An 11,652-nucleotide genomic window follows, 5' to 3' on the forward strand; every position below is an offset into this window, starting at 1 on the left:
TTCAAATTCCCTATGTGTTTGTTTACAATATCACGTCAGCTGATATTTGGGCTTGACGATGAATGCCCTGAAAAAAAAGTCACTTATGATTAATGTTCAGTTTTAAAATATGCAAATGAGGAAATAATTTGCTGCGATTTTAAAATAGAACTTCTTTTATCGTAAATTGAACTCCTTAAGAAAAAATTAAAATAAAATGGTGAGGTATATCCGGGCTTGAACAAGGGGGATCATTCGATCCGTAGCTGAATGCTCTACAACTAAGCTATATATCCAGATTATAAGAAATCTGTTTTTAAGAAGAAATGATTTGCTGAAATTTTATTATCTCCCTTGCCGGTGTAACAAAATATTCCCCTGTAAAAATTATTCTTTTTTTATCTAGAAGAGGGAAAAGCTATTTTTAAGATCGGATTTTTTTCGATGTTCGATATTTATCCAATTAATTTCTGTACAAAACCTATCCAAGAACATTGCCAGACATATAAATTAGCTTTGTGTGAAATTTAGAAAAGATAGGCTCAGCCGTTTCGGAACCTGTAAGGAAGCAACTCACACACAAACTCTTTTATATTAGAGATACACATTTCTTTTTAATTATTTGGATCCTTCGGACTACTGTTCTCATCTTGAGTGTCATTTTCACAACGTTTCTCTCTCTTCAGGTGTATCTTGTTAAACTCGGGAATCCGTGTCATTAACCACTTAACCCAACCCCCATGTTCCGGTTGTGTGGTTTGATTAAAATGCAAACCCAATTACGTTACTAAATAAATATAAATGCTTAGGCACCAGTCTTTATTTTATTTTATTTTCATTTTAAATATTGCATTTGCCTGCATTATACGGCATAATCACATTGACACACCGGTTCCCATCAGATCACTGGAGTTAAGCAACGTTGAGCCCGGCTATTACTAAAATGGGTGACCAATTTGGGAATTCCAGGTGCTGTAGGAGAACGTTTACACCTCCTGCAAGACTTGTAAAAATCTAACGTTGTTATCTCCCCTAATGGGGATATGCATGCGACTGGGGGCCGCTTATGAATTTCATACTCCCATTGAACTTCCTCCTTTGAAAGAAGCCAGTTAAACCTGAATAAGGGTTTAGTGCCGACCGACAATTGCCTGCATTACGGCAAGTTTCAGAATCTTTAATAAACAAACGCAATTCTACTGGCGATAGAAAGGGAGAGCAACTGTTGGGGTTGAAAAGTGCGCATCTATTACCATTCTTGATATGAGACAAATTTACCATTCTCGATATGAGACAAATTTACCATTCTCGATATGAGACAAATTTACCATTCCCGATATGAGACAAATTTACCATTCCCGATATGAGACAAATTTACCATTCCCGATATGAGACAAATTTACCGTTCCCGATATGAGACAAATTTACCATTCCCGATATGAGACAAATTTACCATTCCCGATATGAGACAAATTTACCATTCCCGATATGAGACAAATTTACCATTCCCGATATGAGACAAATTTACCATTCCCGATATGAGACAAATTTACCATTCCCGATATGAGACAAATTTACCATTCCCGATATGAGACAAATTTACCATTCCCGATATGAGACAAATTTACCATTCCCGATATGAGACAAATTTACCATTCCCGATATGAGACAAATTTACCATTCTCGATACGAGACAAATTTACCATTCTCGATATGAGACAAATTTACCATTCTCGATATGAGACAAATTTACCATTCTCGATATGAGACAAATTTACCATTCCCGATATGAGACAAATTTACCATTCTTGATATGAGACAAATTTACCATTCTTGATATGAGACAAATTTACCATTCTTGATATGAGACAAATTTACCATTCTTGATATGAGACAAATTTACCATTCTTGATATGAGACAAATTTACCATTCTCGATATGAGACAAATTTACCATTCCCGATATGAGACAAATTTACCATTCCCGAAATGAGACAAATTTACCATTCCCGATATGAGACAAATTTACCATTCCCGATATGAGACAAATTTACCATTCTCGATATGAGACAAATTTACCATTCTCGATATGAGACAAATTTACCATTCTCGATATGAGACAAATTTACCATTCCCGATATGAGACAAATTTACCATTCCCGATATGAGACAAATTTACCATTCTCGATATGAGACAAATTTACCATTCTCGATATGAGACAAATTTACCATTCCCGATATGAGACAAATTTACCATTCTTGATATGAGACAAATTTACCATTCTTGATATGAGACAAATTTACCATTCTTGATATGAGACAAATTTACCATTCTTGATATGAGACAAATTTACCATTCTTGATATGAGACAAATTTACCATTCTCGATATGAGACAAATTTACCATTCTCGATATGAGACAAATTTACCATTCTCGATATGAGACAAATTTACCATTCCCGATATGAGACAAATTTACCATTCTTGATATGAGACAAATTTACCATTCTTGATATGAGACAAATTTACCATTCTTGATATGAGACAAATTTACCATTCTCGATATGAGACAAATTTACCATTCCCGATATGAGACAAATTTACCATTCTCGATATGAGACAAATTTACCATTCTCGATATGAGACAAATTTACCATTCTCGATATGAGACAAATTTACCATTCTTGATATGAGACAAATTTACCATTCTTGATATGAGACAAATTTACCATTCTTGATATGAGACAAATTTACCATTCTTGATATGAGACAAATTTACCATTCTTGATATGAGACAAATTTACCATTCTTGATATGAGACAAATTTACCATTCTTGATATAAGAAATTTACATGCAATTGCCCGTCTCCACACATCCTCATTTTATGTTGTGTATCATGATTTCTGACTTGCTCAGGTTAAATAATCCAATTAATATTGTCGTTCTTTTTCTACTAATTCAACTTGTAGCGCTTATCTTCACGTCTAATTCCTATTCCCTTTCAAGAATTGAGATTTCTTTTTGTATCTCCAAGCACGGACACCTGTTAACAGAACTTATTTACAAACTCATTCTGTATATTTTCTATTAATATTAATATGATAGCGCGTGTGTTATTTTTATTGTGTCTCGCTTACACCTTTTTTCTTCAGAGTGACTGTCGTTTAATTGTTAGGACCTTCCATTTCTTGTAATTAACACTTTTAACAAGCATTCTTCACAAGTTTTGGGTGCGGTTTCGATTACAGCTGATGGCACTCAAGTCATCTATTTTTTTATAAATAATTTTACCAAAAATTCTTCATAAGTTTTGGTTTCGATTGCAACTGAAGGAACTCAAGTTTATATATATGTATTAGATTAGGTCCTTGCTAATGAAGCCAGAGATGGTTTCTGTTGCGGAGTTCGAATCTATCGACTGGTGTTAATCGTGACACCTTGCACTGATGATTCCCAAAAGGATAAAACACTAATGTCTGTGGGTATTTAATAAGTATTATAGTAAATAGTTATATATATTTACTTCATGTATAATTATATAATTCATTAGCAAGGACCTAATCATATATATATATATATATATATATATATATATATATATATACATATATATACATATATATATATACATGTTGTTATTAAGTTATATAAGTTTTGGTTTCGATTCAAGCTCATGCACCAAAGTCATACGGATATATATTTTTTATTTTTGAAATTATAACTTTACAATACACAAGAATCGATAGAACATTAACTATAATAATATATACGAAATCAGCAAAAATTAAAATATATTTAAGCGTATTTTACGATCGGGCTTCACCTGGCGTCCCTGCTAGCTTAGATAAATACTTTTGCAGTTTTAACAAAAGAGATACACTAATATCAGCGCATCTCCATTTACGTTGAACGTCCACAGAATGCCAACATCAGTATATTATATATGAAAGAGTCCCCTGTGGAATTTCCACGGGTCCAGCTAGTTCTTTATTACTCGTCTAAGTAATATTGTTCAATTAATACACATGGTTGTTGGTCTTTTACTTTAAAAGCTGTTGCTCCCAATTTTCAGGTCTTATCTATAAACTTATCTATATATAAAAACAGTATATAAATGTGCCTATGTGTGTAAATATTTAACCGATAAGCTCTTTAACTACTACATAACACTAAAATTAACAGAAAATATTAATTATATACCAAAAAAGATGGATTATAACGTGTAAAATCTTTGGATAAATGAATAACGCGTACAGAAATATGTCAGCAAGTTTAAATGCAAAATGTTCATCTCAACTTGCCGACATGTTTCTATTACGTCTGCGAATGCGAAAATTCATTCATACCTTGAAGTGATTTAGTTTTAAATATTTCTTATCTATCTGGTGATAGCTCAAACGGTAGGAAACGCGATTGGAGCGCTAAATGTTTGGTTTCAATTTTAGCTGCTGTCATTAAAATTATTTGTTTTTAACTTTTGAAATCAGTATTATATATATATATTAGGTACACTATAATATTCAATAAAGAATTGGCGCTAATATTAAATACGAAATGTGCAGGAATTAAAATATATTTAAGCATACTTTACAACCGGGCAAGACCCCTCCCCTTCGTTTGTTTTTAAATATAATTCTTATCTTTTTTTAAGCGAAATAATAAAAATTTCAGACATAAATATTTCCACAAAATATCTATCTGTTCGACAAGTCAAAACATCTTTCCGTTTCTCTTCCTATCCCCCTATCTCTCCATCTCTCTATCCAACATATCCAAACCATCCAGCATATTCACCTAAAGTGTGAATGAGGACTGTTCTTTCGATGCATCGTGGACAGATATACGAGCATTGCATCAACATACTGTAAAACAGACAAGACTAATCTCATAAAAACCAGGCTGGATTGGCTGTGGTGTTTTACGTCATATCAACCGTACTTAGGTTAGTTAATGTTGAAACGACACCTATTAGAAACTATTCGTTGCAAATAATGGAATACAAAATTCTCATCTGGATAGTGATATTCAGAATTTCAGATGCATCTTTTCAAACATTAGAAAGTGTATGTTGAACTCTGAAACTATACAGAAATTTCCAACTGAGCCACCTATTTAATGCACGAGGATAGATTATTCTTATTCTATCAGTCATAACTAGATAGAAGTATAAATTATTTTAGTATTAGTTATCACCTATAATAAGAATTGAACCTTCAACCACCAGACGTCTATCTTTTAATACAGCATGGAGTCAAAACGTTCACGTAGGAATTTCAGATTTTTTTTTTTTTTTTTTTTTTACAAAGGGATCACCTCTTATCGAGGTCTGGAGGTCACTCGAGGATAAGTGTTAATGTGTGTACTGTAGTTATTGGGACAATAGCGCAGTAATCGTTAGTCTAATCATACCAAATTTCCACTATTTAAGAGGGCGGTTCAGTAAGAGCTTGTTTACATAAGACATGTAGACGACAATATTGTACTCAGCTGAAAAGCAGACCAACAGAGTTCCACAAGCGGGCAGTTATAGGAAAGAGGCTTTGTCCATGGAATCCACGTTTAGGTTTAGACACCGATAGAGAGTTGGGGGAGTTATTGATAGTGAGTTTGGGTAGACGAATGTTTTTTTCGTGAAAGTTTGGCAAGCGAGGACCATATATTGGAACTCAGACGAGCACTTGCTATAAAATAACGATAGAGCCGAGACAAGCTGGCAACGTTCGATATAAAAATTAAATATTGCTAGTCTCAGTCTTTTCTATAAATAATATGACACGTGTTCTTCAGGATTGTCTTATCTATTTCCTGCTTCCTTTGTTCCAGCTCGTTTGACTTGTTGGTCTACTGGTCTTCATCAATTTGCTATTTTTGGTACCTCGTTTTTAATACAGTTTCCTATTCCAGTAGCTTCTTTGCAAGAACTGCAGACTTGTGGAACACTTCCTGCTAACTTTCTTTTTTGTGTGATCGTTTATTACAGTTTCAATTGTGACAATTTCCTCTGCTAATCCAATCGGTTAAAACAAAAAAAAAATGAACAATCTCCCTTACATTTTTATCGGTTTTTTTTGCTTACTAGATGGTTTGGTAGCCCGGCGTTGCCCGATCGTACAATCCACTTGAACATATTTTAATTCATACAGATTACGTATATATTATTATAGAATCGATCCTCTATTGAATATTATATATTACGAGCAATAATTTCGCAAAAGTAAAAAAAAATAAATAATGATAATGTCGTTCATCAAATTCCGTCTGTGTTTGTTTACAGTACCATGTCAGCTGATATTTGGGCGTGATCCTCTTAAAAATAGCCTTCTTTTATAGATAAAAAATTTACAGGGGAATATTTCATGTTACACCGGTCAAGGTTACACCTATGTAATGTAAAATATTCCCCTGTAAAAATTATTTCATCTATAAGCGAAAAAAATACTATTTTTAAGATGGGATTTTTTCAATTTTCGACACTTATCTGACAAATTTCTGTACAAAACACATCTAAGAACATTGCCAGACATATAAATTACCTTTGTATGAAATTTACAAAAGATAGAATCGGCAGTTTCCGAAGCTATGAGGAAGGAACTCTCTCTCTCACTCACACAAAGTGACTTTTATATAAGAGTAGATTAGACTTGCATTGGAGAAAATTTCCTACGCTAATCTAATTTCTATTTTCATCCAAAGATAAAAAAAAAAAAAAATGAATCATCTCATATATTTATACTAGCCTAGGTTCCCGGGGTGGCCCGGGTATTTGGAGGTGTGTGTTGAGCAAAGTAATTAAAAAGAAATGGTAGTAGGCAGGCAGGCAGGCAGGCAGGCTCGAACCCGTACCGCAAAGGAGGAAAAGAAAGTGAAAAAAAAATGTGATGTCTTTGCTGTTGCGCCCGTCACAACCCGAAAGTGACGAATATTTAAATTAAGGCTAGTCAATCGAAAAGAGGGGATGACTTTCGAAAAATACGATGAAAACTTCCTGTAGAAAACTGCCCAGTTGAGGGGGAAGAAATTAATATTTATAGCCAATTTTTCGATATTTGTCGTCCGATAAGTAGAGCTTCAAAAGGATACAAATCTCGTGAAAATCCGTCGCCCCTGTCGAAAGTTTAAGGCAGACATGCATGCATACATACATTTAAACAGATAGGTTAGATTTATATCATGGATATCTACATATAACCTTAATATTTTCAAAGACTTTGCAATAATCATCTTTCAATTCTGTTAGCTTCTTATATCAAGTGGCTTCACGGCTTGTCTGGGGCGATTGATTTATATATATATTAGCGGAGGGTACCCGGCGTTGCCCGGGTGTTTAGAGGTGTGTGTGCTCGGGCGGGGTATTAATCAAAACATAAGAATAAGCGAAGTAAATATTTTAAAACTAACGTAAGGCAAACGAACGACGTTAAATGTAAAAATGGGGAAAACAAAAAAAGAAAACGCGAAAAAGAAAACAGAAAAACGAAGTTAAAACTACTTTAAAAAATCTGAAAAAAACAAAAAACAAAAAAAAAAACACGTGAAAAATGGCTTAAATAACTCCGGGGGGTACCTGGCGTTTCCCGGGTGTTTGGAGGTGTGTGTGTGCTCGGGCGGCGGTGTGGGGTGTTAATCAAAACATAAGAATAAGTAAAGTAAAAAAAAATAACGTAAGGCAAGCGAACGATGTTAAATGTAAAAATAGGAAAAACAAAAAAAGAATACGCGAAACAGAAAAACGAACGTTAAAAAATCTGAAAAATACCCCCTCCAAAAAAAAAAAAAAAACACGTGAAAAATGGCTGAAATGACCCTGCTTCAATATTAAAATTAAAAAAAAAAACAAACAAAAGACATCTCGCACCACGATTCGAACCCAAAACGTTTAGATGATGAGGCCGCGCTCTAAGCAACTGAGCTAAGACGACGTCAACGAAATTAGGTCGTCTTTTTAGATCTTTAAACTAAATCAGGTTCCGACGTCATTTGCGCATGCGTAGAACCGAACTGGTCATGAGAGAACGGTTTTTGCTGCCCCCCCCCCTGTAGAAAACTGCTGATTTCAGGGTGAAGAAATTAACGTTTTGGGCCAATTTTTCGATATTTGTCGGGCGAAGGTTGGGACTTTAAAATGATATCGATCTGGCAAAAAACCGTGACCCGTGTCGAAAGTTCTTGTGAGACATGCAAACACACATACATACACACATTTTGGCTTTTATATATATAGATTTTTTAAATTGAAGGGATCAGATCTGACTAGATTAGAACTCAGAATACCTGATTTCTTAGCCTGTATCCGTATCCATTAGCGCCCCCTCCTCTACAACAGCGAAAGCAAACATCTGAATTAAGTGCAGTTGCATAAGAGACCTTAGAAGAGCGCAGATGGGCCGAAGCTTAAGCGTTGTTGTTGACTTGCCAAGGAAACCTTTGATGTATGCTCGGTTAAATTGGAAAGGCTTCGTTCTCATTGATTTTTCGATGCGGACCTTTGCATTTCAACAAGAAATGTAGGATTCATGCGGACTGCACTTCTGCCATCACTCAACAGACAAAAAGATGAAAATGAAGGGAGGGATTTAAAAAAAAAAAAGAGAGAGGCAAAATAAAATATAAGAGAAAAAGAGGAAAATGTTTAAATGAAAAGAAAGAAAAAGAAAATCGTGTATATTATACAAAATATACGCACGATATATATATCTACTAGTATATAAAAGAACCGTGTGTCTGTATTTGAGAGTTCGTTTCCTATGGACTCGAAAACGGCTGGATCGATTTTTACGAAATTTCACGCGGAGGTACTTTATGTACCTAGCAGCGTTCTTAAATAGGTTTTATATCGGACTGTCTTCGATATCGATGATCAGAATAATCCGATTTTGACCAAAGTTAACACCTTATAAAAATCAACAGTAGGTTCTTTGATATGACGTTCAAAATGTTTCTGTTTAAAGCACAATTTTACAATGATACTTGACTTTTTCATTTTAAAATAAAATTCAAGCCATTATCACCGCACAAGCAGTAATGCCAGACATATAAAAGCAACAGAAGGTTCTTTGATATGACAGGAGCATGTTCGAAACACGTTTCTGTTTAGATCACAACTGAACCATGATACTCGACTTTTGCATTTTAAACTTTAATGCAAGTCATTATAAAATAATTTTATAAAATCAACAGTAGGTTCTCTACAGTGCAATGTAAACTATAATATATTGTGGACTAAATCACTGTGAGGAGACATATGAAGCTTCCTCCAGATGCATTGCGATGGATCCTCAATTAGAGCAGGCAATCAATCGATTTGATTGAAAAATGGTCGATTTCATCGATTTTGATGACAATACAAATATTGAAGTGTGAAACACTCGTTGATCATCATTCAATCCCGGGAAACGTTGGGTCACCCTGCGAGTGTGTATATATATATATATATATATATATATATATATATATATATATATATATATATATATACACACACACACACAGTGTATCACAAAAGTGAGTACACTCCTCCACCCCTCATATTTCTTTAAATATTTAAGTATATCTCTTCATAGGACAACACTGAAAAAAATAATTTTTGACAACAGAAAATAGTCTGTCTGCAACACATAACAGAGTTAATTTATTTTCCCCTCAAAATAACTAAAAATGTAGCCATTAAAACCTAAATCCCTGGCAACAAAAGCGAGTACACCCCTTACGAAAAGCTGTCAATATTAACATACATGTCAACTCTCAATATTTTGTGTGACCACCATCATTATCCAAAAACACACACATATATATATATATATATATATATATATATAATAAAATAGTGGAAGTTGTTAAGAATAAGATAAATAAATATATTATCATATATACTGTCAATTTTCATCCCAATTACTACAAACTTGTGAGTGTCTATATTATTTTCTTGTCTCTGATGATTTACGTGATGGCAACAGCAGCTATATAAACAATGAAACACGTGTAAAACACGCATGGCAAAATGAATACAAAAATTCCTCTGTATAGAAGTACTGGCAGCGTGGAACATTCGTTGATCATAATTCAATCCCGGGCAACGTCGCATCTCCCTGTTAATTTAAATATAATTATCAGTGGACACGTTTTAAAATGATCCAACTCTTTTTCCAGCGAAATTTAGCAACAAATTTTCTTTTTCTTCTTTTACATAGAAGTCACCTTATATCAAGGCCCAGAGGCCACTCGAGGATAAGGGGGTAATGAATGTAAGGTGGTAGTGTAGCAATCGTTAATGGTGTAGATTGGGTAGAATTTAATTATTTATGGTGACGGTTCAACAAGAATTTGTTTACATTGGATTTGAAGGCTGCCATGTATTCAACTGGGAAGCAGGCCAGCGGAACAGTGTTTTGCAGGTGGGTAGTTCTGGGGGAGGGGAAAGCTTTGTTATGGAATCTATATTTAGATTTAAACTCAGAGTGATGAAATAGTATATAATGGTTGTAGCTAGTCAAATGTGAAAGTTTGGCAAGAGGGACCATAGATTGGAGTTCAGTCGAGCACCTGTTGCTATGAAAATAATAGAACAGACAGGCTCACAACGTCTCTTGTGGGAAATAGATTACAGGAAAGAGAAAAGGGTATCATCTACTAGGTTTCGAAACCGATTTTGAACTATCAAGGCAGGATAGACATGCCGAGCTGCTTTTGTCCAGATGTGGCAACAGTATTCAGTAATCTGATCATTTTTTTTTTATTTAAGATTGAAGAATTTATTGAATAAATAAAAAATAACGTAGTTCGTCATCATCTATAATATAAATCCTACCTGTCTGTTTAAATGTATGTATGCCTAAAACCTTCGACAGAGGCGACGGATTTCCACGAAATCAGTATCGTTTCAAAGCTCGAGCCTTCGGACGATAAATATAAAAAAAAATTTGGCCCAAAACATTAATTCCTTAATCCTCAACTGGGCACTTTTCTACAGGGAACGTTCGCTTTTTTCGCCGATATTTTCGAAAGTCATTCCTCTCTTTTTGATTGACTAGCCTTAATTTAAACCTTCGCCACTTTCGGTTTGGCGATGGGCGACAAAGACGTTACTTTTTTTTTCGTTCTTTTCCTCCTTCGCGGTACGGGTTCGAGCCTGCCTTCCTACTACCAATTTTTTTTTTTTTGCTCAACACACACCTCCAAACATTCTGGCAACGCCGGGCACCCACGCTAGTACATAAATAGAAAACACTGGGCTTCGTTTGAAAAATGAAAATTGTTTTTATTTTTATTCTATTTATTAATTTATTTTTTTTTTTTTGACATTTTATTTAAATAAATGTTTATCGCGTTCAGTTTGTGTTCATCTCCATTTCCCCCATCTTTTGATTCTTAAGTATTCAAAAATAAATGTTCTGACAAAACTGAAGCGTTTCAACATTCGTGACAAGGAAATTGCATGTGAAAAGCTGATGAATATAAACATCCCATAATTACAATAAAGGGAGATAATCCCGAACCTTTGATGGTGTAAATTGTTTGAAGACGTTTCAGTTGTAAGGTTGCTGGATTTATTTAAGACATCGGATGAAGCCATACAAATGGTTCTGCCATAAATAAATAATGTAAAGAGGAGAAGAGAGTGTGGACATTTTTTTTTTAATGTCAAATAGAAAGCGAAGTAAATAGGATTTTTTCTTT

At 34.2% G+C, this 11,652-nt stretch overlaps 1 pseudogene; it reads left to right on the top strand.

Annotated features, from left to right (window-relative positions):
- The first annotated feature begins 841 nt into the window (after window positions 1-841).
- On the top strand, window positions 842-960 carry LOC145252890 (5S ribosomal RNA; annotated as a pseudogene).
- The last annotated feature ends 10,692 nt before the right edge of the window (window positions 961-11,652 follow it).

The sequence above is a fragment of the Euprymna scolopes genome, chromosome 29 (assembly GCF_053919585.1).
Source record: "Euprymna scolopes isolate OS-2025 chromosome 29, ASM5391958v1, whole genome shotgun sequence".
Classification (NCBI taxonomy): Eukaryota; Metazoa; Mollusca; class Cephalopoda; order Sepiida; family Sepiolidae; genus Euprymna; species Euprymna scolopes.